The sequence below is a fragment of the Pleurodeles waltl genome, chromosome 3_1 (genome assembly GCF_031143425.1).
Source record: "Pleurodeles waltl isolate 20211129_DDA chromosome 3_1, aPleWal1.hap1.20221129, whole genome shotgun sequence".
NCBI classification, from domain to species: Eukaryota; Metazoa; Chordata; class Amphibia; order Caudata; family Salamandridae; genus Pleurodeles; species Pleurodeles waltl.
The window spans coordinates 609,213,218-609,237,275 of NC_090440.1; the positions used below are offsets into that span (position 1 = coordinate 609,213,218).

General features: G+C 45.9%; 1 protein-coding gene across 3 annotated transcripts in view; it reads left to right on the forward strand.

Moving 5' to 3' along the window:
- LOC138284364 (uncharacterized) overlaps positions 1-24,058 on the forward strand; it is a 228,662-nt gene that overhangs the window by 51,810 nt on the left and 152,794 nt on the right. The window contains exon 1 of one of the 3 annotated variants that reach the window (XM_069223059.1): positions 7,247-7,536. The exons of the other annotated variants lie outside the window; for them this stretch is intronic. The gene's annotated coding sequence lies outside the window, so the exon portion shown is untranslated. Of the gene's footprint in view, positions 1-7,246; positions 7,537-24,058 lie in introns of those variants that run through there. 3 annotated transcript variants of the gene reach the window in all.

Below are 24,058 nucleotides of genomic sequence, written 5' to 3' on the forward strand. Positions count from 1 at the left end.
AGCCAGTGCAGGAGTTTGCCATTCTTGTCTCCCCTCCTATAAACCCGGGCCACAGAAGCCCACCACATGTGCTTCACCGTCTTGACAGTAATGTGTTTAATCTCTTGCTGAGCCAGAATGAGTTGCCTCATGGTCGCCTCGGTGTCTGCCTCAGGAAGGCGGGCCTCCAAGCGCACCGCCCGGGCCTCTGACACTGCCTGCCCCAACACGCCCGTTCCCGCACATGAATGAGGTGCCTAGAGTGCCCCCGAAGAGTGGCCTTACAGGCAGCCCAGAGCGTACCCGGGGATGTCACCGAGCCGCAGTTAATAGAGAAATACTCTAAGCAGTCCCCTATGGCCTGGGCATAGTCACTATCTTGAAGAAACCAGGCATTGAGCTGCTACATCGGGCGCCAACCCATCGGCATCATCCAACCGAAACCCCATGCAGGAGCGACTCCACCCCGTAAGCCGGGGCACGTCAAGGGCCGGAACAAGAAAGAGATCTATCCTGGTGTGGGTACGGTGCACTGCCGACGTGTGGGTGTACCGCCGCAGCCGGGGATGCCATATCCACCAGACATCAGAGCCCAAGGCCCTCTACCCAGTTAAGTAGTCCTGATGCCGTAGAAGCTCGAGTCTAGGACAAAGGCCTATTGACGTCCAACTCCGGATTCAGTACAGAATTAAAATCTCCTCCCAAGACAGTAAGCCCCGGGGGAAGCCCCGCCACCACATTCCTAAGGGCAGTCAGAAAAGTTTGCAGTCCCCCTGGAGGGGCATAAACACTAAGGATATTGATGGGGTGCCCTCCCACCAGTCCGGAAAACACCACATACCGGCCCTGCGGATCTGAGTGAGAGGTAGTCACCACCATGGGTAATGAACGGTGCAGTAAAATGGCCTTCCCTCTTGAGCCCCTGGAGAAGCCCGCATGGTAGACCCTATCGTACCCTCCCCTCAGCAGCATGGGGCATCGAGTACCAAGCAGAAGGGTCTCCTGCAGCAGGACCACAGATGGGGCGAAGCAACGGAGGGTGCTAAACACCGCGTATCGTTTAATTTTATCAAGGAGCCCATTTACGTTCCAGGATACTACCCTCTTAGCAGATTGGGACATAAGCAACTGATCGAGGACCCTGTGCTCCGAGTACCCACCCGGCATTTCCAGTGTGACCTGTCAAACCCATTCTGAAAGGAAAAACATGGAGTCAACCATGTCAAAAAACAGAAAAACAACCCCTGAATTCACCAAGATGTGTTTCCTTGATAAGTCTGGTCACTTTTTGCACATGATTTTTGCAATGGCAAATTATAGACAAACTACAAGACTTGAGCAAGGTCTTCCCCAGTGTGTAGTCCTTTAATAAACACAAATGGTAAGAAATAGGCATACAGGTGAAGCGTTTGCAAATATTTATTAGAGGTAAAATACAAAATACATTGTTAAATTACATTTGGATCATGATGCAAGGGTGTCAAGAATGACTGTGCTGTCATCTGCAGTTGAGGGAAATTGGGGATACCTATTCAAAGTACATTTATGTAACTCCACTCCTGATTTTCATTGGCTAAATGCCACAAAGCTAACCTGTAGTTAAGGATAGTTTAACACTACAGGCAAAAAAGTTAAGAATATAATCTGTATGCCCAAATGATGTACATTTGAACTAGAAGAAGGCGGTGGTGTTGGCCAAACAGTGCTTAAGTATGAGAACAAGACAATTAAACAATGTAGGGCCAAGTGTACAAAGCCCTTTAGCATTTCTTAACTGTCCGAATCGCTATTTCTTGCTGTTAACAAATGCTAAATAGACTCTTTAAATGCACAAAGCCCTTTAGAGAATCACAAAATGTGATTTCTACCTAGAAGAAATCGCTTTTTGTGATTCCCAAATAGGAAATCGCAAATAGGGATTTCCTATTTGTGATTTACAAAGCACATGTGTAGGAAGTTGGCTCTGTATATACTATCTCAAAGTGAGAGATGGTGTGCACAGAATCCAAGGGTTCCCCTTAGAGGTTGATAGTGGCAAAATTAAATAATTCTAATGCTCTATTTTGTGGTAGTGTTGCCGAGCAGTTGGCTTATCAGAGGGTAGTGTTAAGCATTTGTTGCACACACAGGCAGTAAATGAGGAACACACACTCAAAGACTTAACTCCAGGCCAATAGTTTTTATACAGAAAAATATATTTTATTAATTTTATTTTAGAACCACAAGATTCAAGATTTGAAGTAAATACATAAAATGCAAGGTACTCCACACAGGTAAGTAAGGAACTTTGAATTAAAGCAGTAGTAAACACAGTATAGGTTAAAATGGCAACAAGCTATTTTAAAAGTGGACACTGCAAAAATCAACAGTTCCTTGGGGGAGGTAAGTATGGTTAAGTTTGAGGTAAGTAAAGCACTTACAAGTTTAGTCTCCTGGGCATAGGCAACCCCAAAGTCACTGCACCAACCACACCGGGCCGGTAAGGTGCAGAGGTCAAAGGAGGGCCCAAAACACATTGGCACCTATAGAGAACAGGGGTTCTCTGGTTCCTGTCTGCTGGCAGGTAAGTACCTGCGTCCTCTGGGAGCAGTCCAGGGGGGTTTGTAGAGCACTGGCACCGGGGAGGGGACACAAACAGGCACACAAAACACACCCTCAGCTGGACAGGGGCGGCTGGGTGCAGTGTGCAAAGTTGGTGTCCGGATTGCTATAGAATGCAATGGAGGGACCTGGGGCAATTAGGCGATGCAGGGCACAGGGCGGGCTTTTTGGGTCAGCCACCGACTGGGATAGGAAGAGGGCTGCCTGCTGGTCACTCCTGCACTGGAGGTTGGTTCCTTTCGGTCCTGGGGGCTGGGGGTGCAGTGTTTGGTCCAGGCGTCAGGTTCTGTGTTACCAGGTAGTTGCGTCAGGGGGAGCCTCCGGATCCTCTCTGCAGGCGTCACTTTGGGGGTGCAGGAGAGTCGTCTCAGGTTACTCAAGAAGTCAGTCTCCTGTGAGTCCTCTCTGCGGTGTTAGTTCTCCGGAGCTTGAGCCGGGGGCATCAGGTGCAGAGTGTGAAGTCTCACGCTTCCGGCAGTAAGAGTGAGTTCTTTAAAAAATTGCTTCTTTGTTGCTAAGATGTTGGTGAACAGTGCCGCAGTTCTTGGGAGTTTCTTGGTTCTTCGGTTTCAGGGCAGTCCTCAGAGGTCGCTTGTCCCTGTCGGAACGGGTCGCTGTGCAGGTTCTTTGAGAGTGGAGACAGGCCGGTAGGGCTGGGACCAAGTCAGTTGTCCTCTCTGCAGGGCTTTCAGGTCAGCAGTCCTTTGTGTAGGTTAGAGGAATCTGATTTCCTGGGTTCTGGGGTGCCCCTGAATACTAAATTTAGGGGTGTGTTTAGGTCTGGGGGGGCAGTAGCCAATGGCTACTGTCCTGGAGGGTGGCTACACCCTTTTTGTGCCTCCTCCCTGAGGGGAGGGGGGGGGGCACATCCCTAATCCTATTGGGGGAATTCTCCAATCTGAAAATGGAGGATTTCTAAAGGCAGGGGTCACCTCAGCTCAGGACACCTTAGGGGCTGTCCTAACTGGTGGGTGACTCCTCTTTGTTTTTTCTCAATATCCTCTCCTGCCTTGCTGCCAAAAGTGGGGGCTGTGGCCAGAGGGGCGGGCATCTCCACTAGCTGGGATGCCCTGGGGTGCTGTAACAAAAGGCATGAGCCTTTGAAGCTCATCACCAGGTGTTACAGTTCCTGCAGGGGGAGGTGAGCAGCACCTCCACCCAGTACAGGCTTTGTTCCTGGCCACAGCGTGACAAAGGTACTCTCCCATGTGGCTAGAAACTCCTCTCGCTGTGGCAGGCTGGCAGAAACTGGTCAGCCTAGCACTAGGAGTCAGACTGGTATTCAGAGGACAAATTTAAGATGCCCTCTGGGTGTATTTTACAATAAATCCCACACTGGCATCAGTCTGCATTTATTGTGCTGAGAAGCTTGATACCAAACTTCCCAGATTTCAGTGTAGCCATTATGGAACTGTGGAGTTCGTGTTTGACAGACTCCCAGACCATATACTCTTTATGGCTACCCTGCACTTACAATGTTTAAGGTTTTGCTTAGACACTGTAGGGGCATAGTGCTCATGCACATATACCCTCACCTGTGGTATAGTGCACCCTGCCTTAGGGCCGTAAGGCCTGCTAGAGAGGTGACTTATCTATGCCACAGTCAGTATGAGGCGGGCATGGCACTGAGGGGAGCGCCATGTTGACTTAGTCATTTTCTCCCCACCAACACACACAAGCTGTGAGGCAATATGCATGTGCTGAGTGAGGGGTCCCCAGGGTAGTATAAGACATGCTGCAGCCCTTAGAGACCTTCCCTGGCATCAGGGCCCTTGGCACCCGGGGTACCGTTTACAAGGGACTTATCTGTATGCCAGGGCTGTGCCAATTGTGGGAACAAAGGTACAGTTTAGGGTAAGAACACTGGTGCAGGGGCCTGGTTAGCAGGGTCCCAGCACACTTTCAATCATAACTGGCAAAAACAAAAGGCAAAAATTCAGGGGGTAGCCATGCCAAGGAAGGCATTTCCTCACAACATGTCAAAAGGATTTCCTAAATGCAAAATTGGCATTTAGGCAATGCAATTACCATAGACTCCAAGTCGATGGTAACCATTTGCAATTTAAAGAAAAGCTCCCAAAGATGCACTTTAAAAAAAAAAAACACACACATGACCACCACTATTTTTGGGTTGCACCACGGGGGGCCTATTGCCTATAGCCGTGCTTTGTTTTGCATTTTCCAAATAACCCTACTTGGGAAATGCAAAACCAGCCCATTGGAATAAAGGCAATGGGATTTCCTAATAACAATTCCTACTTTGTAGGATTCGCTATTATGAAATTGGTAATTTCATACTTATTATTTTGCATTTCCTAAAAAGCGATTTCTATGGAGTCGCTATATAGTAAAAGAAAAATTGCATATTGATACATCTGCCCCTTGGTGTCCCACGTTGCCTAAGCTGCTTAAATCTGTATTTGGAGATCCAGGCTTTCATGAAGAATTTGAAAGTACATCTATGGCATGAAAAAGCAGTGGGCTAAAAATCTTCAATAATCTTATAATAATGGTAAACTTACATTTTGTACGCAGTGCAGGGTATACTTCGGACTGGACAAGACACAAAAATGTGAGTGTTCGGAACAGGCACTGGGTTACTAATTGCAGGATTAGGAAAGATGAACTGAGACAGCTAATAATCCGAAGTAAACAAGATAGTCAACACTCTGAGCAGAAATTTACCATGCTATGGTGTGAGCACATCAGAAACCAAAACGTAATGTGAAACTGGGGTGCTGACCAGGCTAGGGGAATGAACTACACAAAGGTATTCCTGATGACTCCGGACATAATACTTGGTGTAGAATGGCAGTCTTCGTGATGCACGCAAATAAAGGAAAATGCATAATAGTGTGCTTCACATATTTGACTCCTGATAGATTGGCACGCTAGTTCCCAGAAACACCAGGGCCATAAATGGGGGTGGAGTAGTGGGGGTGCAGCCCCTATGGTGCAGGGGGTCCAACCCTCCGGGGGACCCACAACCCTTCAGGCAAAGGCCAATGTTTATACGTGAGATGGGAGACTCAGGGCCCCCTCATCAAATTCTGGAGGGGCCCCCAACTTTGTGTTGTGACAGAGGGACATCGCCATTCTAGTATATGCAGGAGTGGATATTTTCTTTTCTGTTGAATTACACACTCAGTATACTGATGATTTCTATTACGGAGATTCCTTTTTCACATTTATATGGTAGTTCTCATATGACTAAATAAAATGTAAGGTAATCAGGGAACAGTGTGGAGAGATAATGTTGCAGTGAAGTTGAGGAGGTGGGGGAGGTTGTGTGATACGAAGGTGCAAGATGAGTAGGAGTTGAGGTTTAGATGAGTGTGAGCTGATGGTGAGTAGGAGATACGTTTGAGACCCGTGGGCGATGCTTCCTGCTCTGCATATATGCTTGACCAGTAGCCGCTACTGCACTGTAGGGACAGTCCACAGTGTTGCTCTGCTTCTCTTCTGATATCCTCCTGCATCAACCCTGTGGATAGACAGGAGCTAGCTTGCAGATCCCGTGGGCTTGACTGACTGCCTCCCTTTCAAGTATGGCATGCATTGATTAAACATTTACAACTCTATGACGGAGGACAAAGAATCTTTCAGAGCTCTCACTGCTGCAACGGGCAACATCAGAGGACACAATTTCACATACAATGCAAGCTTCTGCATAGACTAGTTCTTTGTAAGTACAAAATTACTGTTTGTGCGAGCTACAATAGAGAGGACAGACTGAGTTCTTCACAGGCAAGGGCTGTCGTACCTACTGTTTGAGAATGAATGTGGCTGAACTCATCGCATGCAAAGGATGTGGTCTTTGAGTGATTGTGTGAAAGGCATAACTTAGACATCGAATGGAAAGGCTTTTATATTTGATTTAGGCCAGTATTCAGACTACCTTATCATATGTACCCTAAAGGTGTCCGAACAGACCTCGGGCACTTTCGGCACGTTCCCTAGTTTGGGAACACTTATTAGAGTGATTACACTCTAATCAGCGTTCCCAAAATAGGCCATTTCAGAAGCTGTTGTTCTTTGTCCAAATATGTCTGTGACAATCTGAATTGGATCGGAACTTCTATTATTGTCTAAAGTTACGGGCACATTTTGAGGTAATTTTCCTTACAGATTCCAGTAGCTGTTTTCACTTGCACAGTGCTCGAGGCCTGGGCAAGAAGAGGCTAAGGAAGCAAGCATATGGAAGGGGTAGCCACTGCCCACCCAATCCAGGGTTGCAGCATTGTATGTGGGATGGAAATTAAATCCCACCTTGAGTGATATTGCATTTGGTTTGCGGGTTGTTCTTTTATGCTACTACGTCAGTGAGCATTTGCAGAACTTAGAAGTGGAAGGAGCGTGTGAGGTAAGTGGCATGTCACTTATCTGCTCTCACCCGAAACATGTTATATTCCTTGTCTTTTTACTGGTTCGTTTCCTCAAATGGTGGTGCATAATCAATATCCTCCTCCCCCCCCCCCCCCCCCCACACACACACACACATACACACACACTTTGCAAATTCCCCTTTCAGATTGCGCGTCCTTTGCTTGGACCACTGTAGCTCCGTGGTCTCGCTGCACTCTGCTTCTTCAGATAAACACTTCCGAAAAGTACCCTGCTGTGGTGAATTCAGAAGCTTCCGCTTCTGGTCTTCGTCATAGCGTGCATTTGTGTGCTGCATCCGTCCACGGTAAACAAAGCGGCCGCGTTACTGCGTGACCGGGCCCTGCAGAGGCACCATAAAAGGCCCCAGGAGCGGGCGGCAGAGCGTTTCCCGCCCACGGGCATCCTGCGGACTGATTCACCCGTCTGGGAACCGAGACCCCCTCTTTGCATGTCTGACTCGAGCAGTGCCAGCTGAAATGCTGTCTCGGTCCACCGAAGCTCTGGGCGGTCAGCGATGAGTGGGATGGAGAGATTCGGGCACGTCTGGGATGCCCTCCAGTTGTGGGAAAGGTTAGTTGATGACGGTGTGAAAAGTGACTAATACGTGACCAGCCGAGCTTTCGGAAATGTAAGAGGCAAAGAAACAGTTCTTGGACATTTAAATCAGTCTTGCAATGCTCAGGTTTTCCCGTCCCTCGTTGGGGTACCATTGCTTAGATTTGTAGATCTGTCAGTTGCTCGTCAGAGGTGGGCGAGTCAACAAATTCCCAAGGAGAGCGAGCCAAGGGTGTGGCTTTGTTGTGTGAACCGCTGCAGAAACCCAGCCCTGAAAAAACAAACGTCTCCTAAAAATGAGATTCTCTTCAAACTTAAATCCCCCCCCCCCCTCCAAAAAAAAATAGTGCTTGTTTATCACTCAAAAGTGTTTCTCTTTAGTACATCTGATTGATATCACTCCATTGAAATGCATCTCTTAAAAGCCATGATTTTAAACATGAATGTAGAAACTCTCCTGCAGGCACTCTGCCCTGACAATGCCACTATGAATAAGAGGCGAGGCAGTTGTCATATGTTCTAAGTAGTCTAGGCTATCATCCAAAAAGAGAGCAGCATTGTACTCTTAAATACAATTTCTGAAACCTTAACTCGCGTCTTTAAGGGTGCTTTTGTATGTGATAATGAAGGGAAAAGAAGGCTCTGTGAAATTAAATATTATCCTATGATCACACAAAATGCCAAAGAGGGAAAGCCAGACTGATCCCAGGTTTTCTTCTTTAATAGTGTATAATTCATTCACCTGATGGGCATCATTCGCTCCCTTTTTTTTTTCTCTTCCTAAAATCAAAGGTTAATCCCTTGTCTTGGCAAATGAGGTTTTTAGCCTGGGTGACCGGTGGCAGTCACCTGAAAGCTCGGCTCATGCTGGGCTCGAGGGACCTAGAGGATGTGGAGCCAAGCAAGGGCCAGGCCTCTGACTTGAGCCTTGGTCAAGCTGTCAGTGGCTCGCCGAGCTCTATTACGAATGGGATTAAGCACCATTTCTTAAAGCCCTCCAAAATATTACTGATACATGTTTGTTGTTTAAAAAAAAACAGGCTCGCAATAATGCTGCTAACCAATATCCAGTATTCAATATTTGTGCTATTGTAGCAGCACGGTTTAAAAAGGCAGTGTTCAAAATAGCCAAACTGCCATAGAAAAGCAAAGCAAAATTAAACTTTGTAAACCACATTCCTCCATGTATCAACATATATTTTATGTTTGAGGTAGTATTTGTATTTAGTTATAGACCTTTTTAAAGTTTTGACCCAATTTCATTTACTGGATATAAAAACCCAATATATTTTTTGATCATGAAAGATTGTGCTAACATCTGTAGTAAATCTATGATCTACAAAAAACTCTTAATTGGATTAATAAAAAAAAGTAATTTTAATATTTATTTAAATACTGGTGCAAGAGTTAAGAATATGCATAACACAGCCATGAGGAAACCATCCCAGGGGGCCATTGGAACGACAAAACTGTAAAATAGAAAAAAAAATCTAAGTGTACAGACACTTAGAATTTCGAAATCGAACATCCAATCTTACGTGCTACTCTGAATTGGTGTTTCCAGTATTATCCTAGTCTAGCAAAAAAAAGTTCTTAAACCAAATGGTGTTGAGCAGGAGCTCAAATATTTATGTAAATGTTACACATTGCCAGATGATACGTACTACAGGTAGACTATCCATTACCATAAGTTACACAGTAGCCTTTAACAGCATGAGCGACAATGCAGCATGTTCAGATTTTACAATATTTCAAGCTACACCACGCTGATCTGTTTTTCCATAAATTGATTAAATTGAATTAAATAGCCAGTCTCTCTGGCTACTAAGCAGCAGGTCTAGTGCTGGGGTGTTTATATTCATATCCGGTGCACCACAGATTTGAAGCATGGGAATGCAATGTTACAGTAATAGCACCCTTTGCTGAAAAGGCGTAAACTCATCCTCCACAGACTCATCCTCGACATCAGTTTTCTTGCAGGTAATGCACACATGGAAGGGTAATTGATGCTTCATGCGTTGCATTGCATCTAAAAGTAATCCAATGTAACGAAAGAGCCGACCACCAATTTGACTGTACGCTGCAAGTTAGAATAAAAAAAAGACCTTTAGAGTACATACTGTTAATTTAGAAAATACTAGGGAAATTGAAATTGTGTCCACCAATGGAGTTTTGGTTATTTTGGGTCTCTCTCCCTTTACCCGGGGCCTGGAGACGGAGAGGACAGAGTGATACTTGCTGGCAGCATTTCCTTTCTAGAAAGGACATAGAGGCTATAAAAAGACTAGGAAGTCCGATTGATCCACTAAGAATTTTTCACTATTTGAGAATAATATAAATATTCCTATAAAGGGCATCCAAAATGGACAATTTACTCACAGAAACCACTTGTTCAGCGAAACGTGCCCCAACTGACTTGTCTTTGGGAGGCAGTGACAAACAAAGCCCGGAGGATGTCTCCAGGGGGCACTTAGCTCTGTAATTGCCTGTACTTGTCCCCGTACATTAATTGCTGAAAGTTCAGTGGAACTGAGGGGGGGAGTTTTTATGCCTTTTAGCAATCAGATTGGTTTGAAAACAGATAGCACACACTTGTGAGTATATATGTAGAAAGAAATCCTTTTCGTATCAGCGGTCCCCATCCAAAATCAAGTGTTGGCAATAAATTGGCAGCAAGTTTCTGCCCACCTCATGTATGGATTCAAACAATAGCAGAGAATTCCAAAATAAGGACGATTTTCATTATTAAGAGAGACCAACTACACTTTCCTTCCAACAGCAACAAGTTGACTTTTTTAACCTCTATTTTGATCTATCCCACATTAATTCTAAACAACTCACGAAGAATGCAGATCTGTTATCCTTCGAGTCAAATATGGGATTTCAACATGGCACAAGTGATTTTACAGTATGTTGAAGCCCATCAGAATGGCTGCATTATTAAAATGACTACCACAACGAGTTTGGTGTGACCCAGTGAAACTGAAATATCCTCTTAAGTTAAACCAACGGATCAGTTTGGCATAAAAATAGGGCCACATCACAACAGTCGAGAGAATGTATATGGACAAATCTATTTAAAAAAAAAAAAAACAATGAAAAGGGAGTCACCAAACATAACTCTTAATTCCTTATTAGGCAACCTAATAAACATCCTTTTAAATAATGCACTTACTTTTTACTTAAGAATATATTTCAGTAGGCCAGCTTAATGTTTTGAATTGTATCAACATTTTAAAATTACTATATCATTTTAATGATTTGGCTCATCATAGTACTAATGACATTTCTTCTTTTGAATTTCATCCTATATATGGTTCTTCACCAAGAGAACAAACTCTGGTTACCGGGTTATCCCAGGAAATTGCAGGCATTGTTTTTTGTTTTAAAACTGAAAATTTTAATGGTTAGGGATTTACAGTGGCTAGAGTTGCCACATGAAGGTATCCATTCATTTTCATGAATTCTCATAACACAATACATGGGTCCACCAGCACTTCAATTTTAAGGGAGGTACAGGGAGCACAATAGATATAACATAGTATAACCAGTGGACTTGCAGTGCCGGTGGCTACAGTAGAAAAAGACACAGCATGATGCTTCATGGCAATTGCAATGGACAAACTGATTCAAACTTATAATCAAAATTGGGTTTGGCTGGTTACTGCTCTAAGATCTCACATTTGTCTTCAACATGAAAGCTAAAACAAAAAATAGTTTTTGAGACTGCCTGGGAGGCCAGCCATTGTTTTCCTGGAACATGGCAGGCTTAGGAGAACTCCTGCAGATGCATGATACCCTGGTCTTTCTGGAGCAGTCCAACATCTGCTGTTTTCAGGTAACACTGCGGTATGCACCTATACCCATCAGTGGATTCCAAGATTTTCAGATCAAATGCATTTAGCAGAGCCTTCAGGTGTCTTACTTTGTTTTGCCACCACTTGAATGTAAAAGTGTACCCTCTTCCTCAATGTAATCCTTACTTTCAATTTGTGCTAATAGTTGATTATCTGGAAGGCCCAAGGTGGCCATCAGTACTTTATTTTACTGACTAAATATACCCAAGGGGGTTCAAAGTGCTATTGTGGAGTGCTTTTAAACTGAATCTAGAAAACATAACATTTAGGTACAGAATCGAGGAAGTGATCATGACTGACTTAAATTTACATTTAAGATCACTTACAGATTTAATATGAAGAATAAGTGAAATGCAAACTATAGTTCAAAAAAGGGACTTAAAAGAGGATTTAATTATTGATGGCCTACACGCATTAAATGTGAAAGCATTTAATGAGTGAACATCCTCAGACACTTGTCATGGTACTCCTATTTCATGAGGAAGACCTACGTTATTGGGTTGTGTTGCTGACTTTTTCTCTTTCAACATTTTGTATGGATTCTGGGGTAGTTGCCAGGCTGGAAAGTTATCATTTCAACTGATGGTATGATTTGTCAGTTTTCGTTTACAAACTAAGGGCCTGATTTAGAGTTTGGCAGATGGGTTACTGCATCACAACAGTGAAGGGATATCCTGTCCATTGAAATATAAATCCCATTATGTTCTATGGGATTTCTATTTTGGCGGATGGGATGTCCATCGCCGATGGAGTAACCTCTCCACCAAACTCTAAATCAGCTCCTAAAATCTTGTCTACTGTCTGAATAGAGGATGGAATGAAAAGTTTAAAACGGTTTAAGTGTTTTGTAATGCAGAGGAAAGATTAAAGGTGTGACAGATTATGCATGTATGTATGATATACATCCAGTCATTTTATGGGCTAATCTCATTTTATTGCTTTTTAATGTTCTTCTAAAACAATAATTACACCTTCCCATCGCAAAAATTTAATATAAGAATATTCAACTTTCTCATTTTCTTATGTTCATGAGAAGAAGCTAAAGATTTCAACGGTCCCTTGGTTTTGCTGTAGTTAAAACTAATTCATTGAGGAAAGTGTGGTATAAGAGAGCTTATGTAGAGAAGCAATGGTGTCCTGTTCCTAAAATGTGTAAATGTAAAGATCAAAATTTGTGGTCCTTTAGCTCCTTTGATCCGACTTACTCCACCCTATCTGGGAATGGAGTAGAAACATCCACGTGGGTGAGTCCCTTTTTTTTTTTTTTTTTAAGTGTGTGTGTGTGTATATATATATATATATATATATATATATATATATATATATATATATAGCAAAAGGAAAATAGCCTTGGCTGCTGTGTCAGTCGAAACGCGTTGTGTGTAGATTAAACTGATCTTTTTTTGTTCCTGAAACCGGAGTGTGCGAGTATTATATCTATTTTCCTTTTGCTTAATTAATTACCGGCTTGCTCGTACCGGCTCTCGCACCACCCCTTTGGGCTGATTGAGATCTTATTTCGAGTATTTTTTTTTATTTATATATATATATATATATATATATATATATATATATATATATATATATATATATATATATATATATAATAACTCTACACTGAACCAACAAGTATAAGTACAGAAGCCTTGCTCAGTAAAAAAAAAAAAAAAAAAAATGGATTTAAAACTGAAGTTTCAAGTTTCACAAAATAAACAGGTAAAGTGTCCCACTCCTCATAACCATATCAGAAGTAACAGAATGCCTCAAAAAGATCAGACTAAATAGAACACCTGATCTGAATGGCTTTCTAGAAGAAATTTGTAAGACAAATATACAATTCCTGATCTCATGATTAGCTTCTCGGTTTTGTTCTCTGAGTAAAATCAGTCTTTCCTGAGCATGGAGAGGGTCAGTTTTATATCCACTTTACAAACAGGGTACTGACCAGACCCCATCAGATTGCCTCTTAGCAGTTTTGCTAGGTGTTCGAAGTGGGGTCTCTAGTTGGCAGTTGTTTCTACACTGTCTAAATAGACCCTCACTCTAGTTAGGGTAAGGGAGTCACACAGCTAAGATAACCCTGCTCACCTCCTTGGTTGCTTGGCACGAGCAGTCGGACTTACCTATGTGTATTTGTACACACATGCACACACTGTAAGACAAACTCTACAAAGGCACTCCATACCAGTTTAGAAAAATAGCCAAAATTTATCTGAGTAAAGCAAGACCAAAACAACAAAAATTAAACATACACAAGTCACAATAGCTCTTTAAAAATGTAACCAAGTCTTAATAGGAATCAATAGATGTACCTCTTTAGCACCAAGTACCTGGGATGAGTCACAAACAAAGATGATGCGGGCAACAGGGGAGGTGAGGTGACAGAAAAACAAAGTGACACGTCTGTTCCTTACTGTGCATGGGGGAAGGTTGATGCATCAAATTCTTTCCTCGCGGGTGAGATGAGGCGTTGGTTCCTTACTGGCATGTGAGGTGATGTGTTGATTCTTTCCTCGCAGGAAAGGTGATGTCGATTTCCTGACACGTGGTCTCTGTTTCTTACTGCGGTGTGGGGGGTCGATGAAAACGTGGCGCTCAGGGACGATGCGTGCAAAATTCAGAAGCACTGTGTTGATGGTACCGTGGTTTGACAGGTCCTGCGCCAACTCTGCAGCCACGAGACAGGCACTGCATCAGTTCTTCAGGTGTTGCATTGTTTCTTGCGGCGCATTGATGCATGGATTTTCTCCTTCAGATCACCAGCTTGCACTTTCAAGGACCCAGGGACTGGAGATGGCGCCACTTGGCAAGTTAGGACTCTGCAGAAGACCCAGGTACTGGTAGATGAAATCTTTGTCCCTGAGACTTCCTCAACAGGAGGCAAGCTCCGTCCAAGCCATGGGGAACCTTTGGACCCAAGGGCAACTATGTCCCAAGGATGGACACCCACAGTGGCCACTGAAAACTGTCGGTGATGAGAGAGCCGGGCCTCAACACTTCTGGAGCTCTCTAACATATGTGGTTTCTCAGAGTGGGGGGGGGGTGCACAGTAGCCCCAGGTGACTGGCACCCTTTGTCCGCTCTCCCTCCCACCTGTTCAGGGGTGGTATTCCGAGATTAGTCCTCCAGCCCAAGGTCTGTACCTTTAGGCCAGACAGGAGGTGGGGTGAGTTTGTCCCCACCCCCATTCTTGGGCTCTGTACTCTCCTTTTGGGAGTGGTACCCCCTGAATCTAGAACTGTCAGTGCGCTTGTGGCAGCAATCCTGCAGAATTATCCCACCAGTTCGGGAGTGCTGCCTTGCAACTAGTCCCCCAACCTAGGGTCTGTACCCTTAGGTTGAGCATGTACCTGGCAAACAAGGACTTCCAGGTGAGCACAACTACCGCATCTCTAAGGGAAACACATTCCTCCTGTGTTGAGTCTGCCAGATGCAGGTCTCATGACCCCTGACCATCTGACAGAGCATCAAGCCATCCCAAGACATAAGTGGCATCACCAGGGTCATTCCTGGGGTGCTCTGACCTCAGACCTGGCCACCCCTGTTCCACTGGCTCTTTCTCTTGGGACTGTCTCCCCTCCTTGCCCCCCCCCCCCCCAATCTGGACTTCTGCACCTTCCTCTGCAGAGTGATATTGCCAAACACCAGAATTGGTGGGATGCCTGTGACAGCCACCCCCCAATTGTCCTGACACTTTGGGCCTCCCATCAGTGGATGATCTCCTGGTACAGACCAGTTCCCTCTGCCCCCCAATCCAAGCACTGGGGCGGAAGATAGGACACCCTGGGCCTCTGCTCACAACACCCCTTCTACTGATGAAAAGGACCTGGGGCCCTTCTCCCCCCACCCCTACTATATTGGGACCTGTCTGGGTCCCTGCAACCCTTCCCCTAGCTCTGATAGGTAAAACCTGAGCCACCCTCCTTGGGACCACTCCCCAATGCCATCTCAGGCACTCTGGCACTTACCCAGAGATCTGCCTCCAGTGCAAGCTCCCTGGTGTCAGATAACTCGCACTCCACCAGGTGTTGGCATAGCTCTGGAAAACTGACTGCGCATATGGTCTCCAGCAATAAAATTATACAGCCCCTCACATGTGTTAACCATACTACCCTTAACCCAACCTTCCAGTGCCTTGAAAGAGTACACCACACCATCCCCATCTGGTGAGACAGTATCTGATTGCCCTTCAAACTCAACCTACCCATCTCTGGGATGACTCCATACTCCCCAACCAGGGCTTCCTGCATGGGGGTACACCTCTCCCTTCTAGAGCCAGTAGAGTATCCCTCCCACCACCAGGAATGACTCCCCATGCCAGTTCTCGAATCCACCTCAGGGTCCCTGCACACCACTGGAGCTACCTTATATGCCTGAGCCCATATGTCTCCCCCCGAGAAACCATGTCTCTGGGTATGCAGACCTTTTCTTCAGTACTGGTCATGGTAATTTCGCTGCCACCATCTAAGCTGAACTCTGCCCTCTTGACTTCCAAATCCAGTTCTCTTAACTTAAGCTCATGAGCTAAAATAATTTCCCTTTTCCAGGGCTAAGGCTCTCTGCCTCAGTCCTCCGCTCCTTCGCTAGGGCTGTGTCCGCCTCGGCTCCGCTCCTCTGCATCTGATTGAGCCAGCTGCAGGTCCCCCTCAACCGGTTCGTTCTTGAACTCCTCAAGGGATGGGTTGTGGGAGGAGGCGCTGCTCCCCACAGTAGATGCAGCAAGTGATTCCCTCTCTGTGGGCTCTCCTCTGGATCTCTGTAAAATAATTTTCCCCTCTGTCTGCAGGACCACTGCTCTTTTGGAATTCAGGTTTGGGATCCACCAGGGGGTTCCAAGGCCTTATCCTTTACTCTTCCAGAGGGTCTTCCACCTCAGAGTCCTCCCCAGAGTCATCTGATAGTGTTGCTAAACCGCATGTTTCAGCATAACAACAAAGGGCTGTCTCAAGATCCCGCCCTGTGGATCTCCTCTTCACCGCCAGCCCCCTCTCCTTGCAGAAACCTCTCAGCTCCTTCATAGTATAGATGTTTGGGTGCCAGGAGTTAATTTCCATTCTGTCAAGGCTTCACAGGTGCAACAACCACACAGAGTTCCAATTTCTTCATGACGAATTAAGAGAAATAGGCAAAACAGTATATTGGTACGTAATGGTCTGCGATATGGAAGTAGTGTACACCAGTCACTGTATGTAAAGTGCAAATACAAGTCCTATCCTCACCGCTGATCACCAATGTTAGAAATGGGGTCTCTAGTTGGCAGCGATTTGCACCCTGTTCAAGTAAGGACCCTCACTAGTCCGGATAAGGGAGTCGCACAGCTAAGATCTCTGCTCGCCCCCTAGGTAGCTTAGCACAAGCAGTCTGGCATATCTCAGAGGTAATGTTTAAAGTGTTTTTGTGTGTGTACACAAAGTAAAAAACACCACAAAAGTAAAGATGTCACCTTTTTTGAAAAGTTTCAATTAGTCTTAATTGATAGAAATCAATGTATATTTTTAGCACAAAGTACCTGGGATGCATCAAAAACAAAAGATGTGAACCGCAGAGGAGGTGAGGCGTCAAAAAGCAAAGCAATGCGTTGGTTCCTTACTGCACAGGGTAGGCGATGTGTCCTTTCTTTCCTCGCAAGTAAGGTGATGCATTGATTTCCATTTATGGATAAACCGCTTTGGTTCCTTTTTGCAGTGCAGGGTCGATGAGAAATTGATGTCCCGGGGACGATGCGTGGTGCAGATGCGCTGTTGATGGCAGGCACTGCGTCAATTCTGCAGCTGTGAGACAGGCACTGTCTTCTTCAGCTGCGGGACAGGCGCTGCGTCGATTTTTCTGTTGCAGTGCATCAGTGTGTGTTTTTTCTCCTTCAGGTCACTAGCTTATGCTTCCAAGGGTCCGGGGACTGGAGTTGGCACCACTTGGCATGTCTGGTATTTCAGCAAAAGAGCCCAGGCATTAGCAGGTGAAGGCCTGTGCCTTCTTAACAGGAGGCAAGCTCAGTTCAAGCCCTTGGAGAATCTTGAAAAGCAGGATGTAGAAAGCACAGTCCAGTCCTTTCACTCTAAGGACAGAAGTAACAAGCAGCAGACCAGCACATCAAAGCAACAGGCGGAGTGGCAGTCCCTCCTATAGCATCCAGCTCTTCTTTCTGGCAGAATTTCCTCAGTCCAGAAGGATTCTAACTATGTGGTGTCAGAGGTCCAGTACTTATACCCATTTCTGTCTTTGAAGTAGGAAAACTACAAAAAAAGTCTTGGTAGTGCACAAGAACCTCTTTTCCCCTACCCTGGCCCCAGACACAGGCACAGCCCTATTTAGGTGCAGATGTCCGCTCCTCCCATCACTCTAGCCTGGGAAGACCCATCAGGATATGCACAGCACAAATCAGCTCCCTTTGTGTGACTGTCTGGAGTGAATTCACAAACAGCCCAACTGTCATTCTGACCCAGAAGTGTATCCCACAGCCAAGCTGAGGCACAGAATGGTTAAGCAAGAAAATGCCCACTTTTCTAAAAGTGGCATTTTTAAACTTATAGTTTAAAAACCAGCTTAATCAAAATATGCATTTTTTTAAATTGGGAGTTCGGAGACCCCAAACTCCACATCTCTCCTCTGCTCCCAATGGGAAACTACACTAAAAGATATTTCAAGGTAATTGACATGTTGCCCTATGGGAGAAATAGTCCCTGTAAAACTAGCAGGGCAAGTAAAACACACCAGACTATGTCCTACCTTTTGAATACAGTGCACTGTTAGAAAATGGGGTCTTTAGTTGGCAGTCGGTTTGCACCCTGTCCAAGTAGGGACTCTCACTCTAGTCAGGATAAGGGAGATGCCCGCTCAGATAACCCCTGCTCACCCCCCTAGTTGCTTGGCACGAGCAGTCAGGCTTATCTCAGAAGAAATGTGTAAAGCATTTGCACATAACACACAGTAATAAGTGAAAACACTACAAAAGGATACCACACCAGCTTTAGAAAAAGAGCCAATATTTCTCTATATAAAACTAGACCAAATACGATAAGAATCCAAAATACAGTAAGAAAATATGAATTATGCAAGACTTACTCAAAACTACAGTTCCTTGAAGTTGATAGCTCCACCTGGGGCTATCACAGCGTCGTGATCAACAAAGCCAACAGTTCAGGCCGGCTGCGGAGTTGCGGGCTAGCTACGGAGTCGGGAAGACCCGCAAACAGTACCTTGGATTCGCAGGGCATCGTGATCCTCGCAGTGAGCTCCGGAGAGTGGCGTCTGTTCTGGAGTTGGTGCAGGAGTCACGCACCTCTGGGATTGAACTCCAGGCTGATGAAATCAGGTGTGCTGGCGGGGCTGTGGTGCGAAGCGGGACGATGCGACGTGCAGTGCTCACAGGTCACGGTGCAGGCAGCGGCTTGGTGACGGCGTCCAGCAGCGTCAGTGAGAAAAGGGCTGCGGTGTGAAGCGGGGCGGTGCGGTGTCCACAGGTCACGGTGCAGGGAGTAGCATCGTCGTTGCGGATGCGGTGTCGTCGGTAGGCCCAAGCCAACGGTGCGGGACGGGATGGTGCTTCGTGCCCCTCACGAGCGGTGGCCACGGTGCAGGCAAGGATGCCTGGTAACGACACTGGAGCCGATGGTGCTGGCGTCAGTGGACCGGGGCTGGGCGCAGTGCTTCGCACTCCTCACAAGTGAGGACCACAGGCCACAGTGCAGGCAGCGGCGCTGGTGTCAGCAGGAGTGACTTCGTCGGAGATGCCCAGGCTGCAGTGTGAGCAGGTGATGCTGGAGTGCGAGCCCCACAGGTCGCGGTGTCAGCAGCGGCTCGGTGAAGTCGTCCGATGACTGCGTCGGTGAGACCAGGGTCGCAGTGTGAAGCGGGGCAATGCCATTCCATGCGGCATCGACCGGTCACGGTGCAGGCCAGCGGCGTCGTTGGCGGTGTCGCGTTGGTTTCTCCTCTTGAACAGCACAAAACGCACAGTTCCCAGTGCTGCAGTTCGAGGAAGCTGAAGTTTTTGGGGTCCCTGAGACTTCCAACAGGAGGCAAGCTCTACTCCAAGCCCTTGGAGAATTTTCTCAAGCAGGCCACACAGCAAAGTTCACCCTTTGAACTCTTTTCAGGCAGAAGCAGCAACTGCAGGCAAGTCCAGCAAAGGGACAGTACTCCTCCTCAGCTCTTCTTCTGGGCAGGGGTCCCTCTTGATTCCAGAAAGATTGTAAAAGTCTGGGGTTTTGGGTCTTCCTCTTATACCCAGTTCTGCCTTTGAAGTTAGCAAACTTCAAAGCAAAGTCTCAAGTGTTTGCAAGATCCTTCCTTGTTAAGGCCAGGCCCCAGACGCACACCAGGGGGTTGGAGACTGCATTGTGTGAGGGTAGGCACAGTCCTTTCCGGTGTGAACGACCACTCCTCCCTCCTCTCTAGCTCAGATGGCTCATCAGGATATGCAGGCTACACCCCGTCCCCTTTTGTGTCACTGTCTAGAGGAGAGGTGTGAACAGCCCAACTGTCAAACTGACCCAGACAGACAATCCACTGACAGGCAGAGTTACAGAATGGTATAAGTACCTAAAAGTGGTATTTTCAAACAGACAATTTAAAAACCAACTTCACTAAAAGATGTATGTTTAAATTGTGAGTTCAGAGACTCTAAACTCCACATTTTTATCTACTCTCAAAGGGAATCTGCGCTTTAAGGATATTTAAAGGCAGCCTCCATGTTAACCTGTAAGAGAGATACGCCTTGCACAGTGAAAACTGATTTGGCAGTATTTCACTGTTAGGACATATAAAACACATTAGTATATGTCCTACCTTAAACATACACTGCACCCTGCCCATAGGGCTACCTAAGGCCTAACTTAGGGGTGCCTTACATATAGTAAAAAGGAAGATTGAGGCCTGGCAAGTGGGTACACTTTCCAAGTCGAATTGGCAGTTTAAAACTGCACACACAGACACTGCAATGGCAGGTGTGAGTCATGTTTACAGGGCTACTAATGTGGGAGGCATAACCAGTGCTGCAGGCCCACTAGTAGCATTTGATTTACAGGCCCTGGGCATCTCTGGTGCGCTTTACTGGTAAATCAAATATGTCAATCATGGATAAATCAATCAACAGTACAATTTCTATAGGGAGCACTTGCACTTTGCGCACTTTACCACTGCTAATCAGTGCTAGAGACAATAAACCAGCAAAAACAGACCTAAAAAAATAGGAGGAAGTAGACAAAGTTTGGGGATAACCCTGCAAAAAGGGCCATTTCCAACATGCGCACTGCCCATGGGCCCACCTTGGGGCCACTTTAGGGGTGACTAACGTAGTAAAAGGTAAGGTTAAGGTCTGGCAAGTGGGTGCACTTGCCAGGACGAAATGGCAGTTTAAAACTACACACACACACACTCGCTCTTCTCCCTCTCTCCCTCCTGTGGCAGATCTCATACATGTTTACAGGGCTATTCATGTGGGTCGCATAATCAGTGCCACAAGGCCCACTAGTAGCATTTGATTTAAAGGCCCTGGGCACACATAGTGCACTTTAGTAGGGAATTACTAGTAAATCTAATACGCCAATCGTGGATAAACCAATCACCAATACAATTTACACAGGGAGCAGTTGCACTTTAGCACTGGTCAGTAGTGGTAAAATGCCTAGTCATAAAGCCAGCAACATCAATATTCAGCACAATCAAAAAGACCGGGGAACCCACATCAAGAGCCGACAGGTCCAACATTAGGACTGGATGCCTCAATATAAGCTAGAGTACTACTAAAAACTTGAGGACTGGGTGTCCAGAAATGGTGTAATGCCCTTTTATCAGACAGGCTTCAAGTCACATTCTAAAAGTATAGAGAATGTACTTGTTTTAACATAATTGACATATGACACAAAGGTATGCATTGAAAACAAGCATGTATACATGCTTCATGGATTATAGCACTGCTTTGGATGGGGGTGATCACGCACTGCTTTGGAAAAAATTAACTGGCTGGGTCATCTCTGAACTCTCCCCTCAGGACACTTCCATCACTGTGCACAGATACCTGGGTCTGAGTTAAATGGGCAATATTTTGCACAACAAATAATCGTATAACAGAGGACTGGTCAAAGTCCCTAGATTTTCAACTAAGCTTAACCAAATGCATCACTCCACAAGACTGAACTTCTCTGGCTATGTACCTCTTGAGTGCCAGTGTACTTGTGCCTGAAGTAGCTCTTTGCCCTTTCTCATTGGTTTCACTCACTTACTCTGAGGCAATGGTGCATATTGGTCCACTTCTGTTTAGCATTCTGTAAAAACCATTGATAGTTTTAAAGACTTCCCCTCTTGGATGGGGTTAGGGTTCTACTGGTCCTACAATATGCTCACTATTATAATTTTTAAATAAAACACTGGTAGGGCATTTAAGTTCTCTTAAGACCGTCGAGCAGTAGAGCAACCAGAAAAAGTAAAACGTTAATCATCAAACTAACCTCCGGGTATTGGGCAAAGGGCTACCGGGTTTCTGATATTCATTAAGTTCAACTGGAATTGATGCTTACTAATCAAACATTCCTCTCAGTGGACTAAGAGTAGATTTCAGTCACCTTCCTGGAGTATGTTTGTGCAGAATCTAACAGCTGTGTGCACTTTGAGAATCTGTATTGTGGTATGCTGTAGTATCTACACACTATTGCTGTTTCGAAAGATAAAGAATGCTATTATAGTGTTAGAGATGGAGTGCGTTTCCGTGATGTTTAAAGAGGAGTGTGTTTTATGACTGTCTTCATAGATACAGCCCTCAAAATTACAGTTGCCATCAGTATGGAAATGCCTTTTTATTTGGTCACCGTCTAGTTTTTTGACTGATGCTGCTAGTTTTTCTACTTTGAGAGTGTACTGATACCTGCTAACGAGACCTCAGTGCCCAACTGTAAATGGCTAACTTACCTGTAAATCCCTAGTTAATGGTACCCTGGTACTCTGGGCATGTAGCACTGATTGTGCTCCTCCCCCCAGGAGGTCCCCCGAGTTGGAAAAAAAAAAGTACCCTAGTCTGCCACTGCAGAATGGTAGAGCAGTTGTGCACTGCTAGCCTGGCTTTGCCATTGAAAGCAATGGCAAAGTCACTGCTTCCCCTGACATGTCAGTCACCCCTGTGGCAGGCCTACCAAGCCCTAAAGTCAGGGTGCAACATATGCCACAGGCAGGACATGTTCTTTACATGTCCTGACAGTAAAGCATGCAAAACTGTTGTTTTTATTGTAAAGGGACTTGGTCACCCGATTGGGTGAGTACATGGTTACATGCTGACCCCTCAGCTGTACTAACTCCTGAATGGTGCCACCAAAGTAGGCACTCCACAATATCAAACAACTCATTACACTAAGCCCGACTTGTATCTCAGGTTGAAATTAATGTAACTTTTTGTAGTGTGCAGCTTTAGAAAAGCTGTGCCTTTGTGGGCTTGCATGGAGCCTGCACCATGAAAAAGTTTTCTGTCCCCCTGGAGAGTCTTGCCAATGACTTCCAGGAAGGAGAACAAGGAGGGAATGCAAGATGTATGTATTACCTCCCTCCTGCAGGAAGCCACTTAGGTGTTAGCCCCAAAAGGTGCGCTTCAAAGATGCGGATGTGCAACACCAGTGGGGAAGGCTGCCCCATTGTTGGGGTAGACAGGCCATCACAGGGGCCAGAGAGGGGAAACCAGTTGCCAAACTGGTTTCCCCATGGGCATGTAGCCTTGAGATAGCCACACCGCAGGGGCGGGCCAGGGAGGCCTGGACACGGAGGGGTCTCACCATTTTGGTAGTGGGCAGAATGGTGCATCCTGGGATAGCCAGATACCACACTTGACAGAAAGTGGTTGCCAGGTGGGAGACAACCTGGTAGCCCATTGGCTACCAGCCACGTCCTGTCTAGAGGGCACTTTTCAAGCATAAAGAGCACCCCTCGCACACAGACCTCAGATCTCAACTGACTTGGAAAAAAGACTGACCTGCTGCATAGAGGGACCATCAAAGAGAGGCTGCACACACCAACAAGGACTTCACCTGTTGCACCTGGTGGCTAGCACAGCGAGGGACTGGGCCTGCTGTGTCCTGCTCAAGGAGAATCTCCTCAAAGAGCCCAGTCAAGTCAAGAGAACTCAAAGGGCTAGTTGACTGGCCTGTTCGCAGCAAAGAGACACACCAGCTGAAGAAGCCTGTTGGGGCAAATTGGTAGCCCAAAGTCTTTAAATTGCTACCACTGCTGCCAGGTAGCACTGAGGGCCAAGATCTGACTCTGAGTTTGCTGAGCCTGGTAGTGCTGTCCAAGTTGCTGGGACCCTCGGAAGGGAGGTTATCAACCCAGGAAGGATTACCCTGTGATGGCAACAACAGACAACTGCTAGTCCAGTGGTGATTGGACTTCGGCCTGACCAGAGAACCTTGTGGGACCCTGACCCTGCTAAAGGACCCCCTCACTGTCTTTGTGGACCAAGTAATCCCTGCAAGAAGACCCCCATTGACTGTATAGTATCCACTGCATCCTTGGAGCACCATAAGTATCCTTCATCTCTTGCATCAGGACCACTCCTTAGGAATCCATAGCAACATGGATAAGGTGCCTGGCATTGCTGAAGGACTGCTTCTATTAAGGTAATTGTTCTTGAAGATCTTTCCCTGACAAGCTATGTGCTGGAGATGGTTGTCCCAAGTATTTCTCACCGACTGCATTGACAC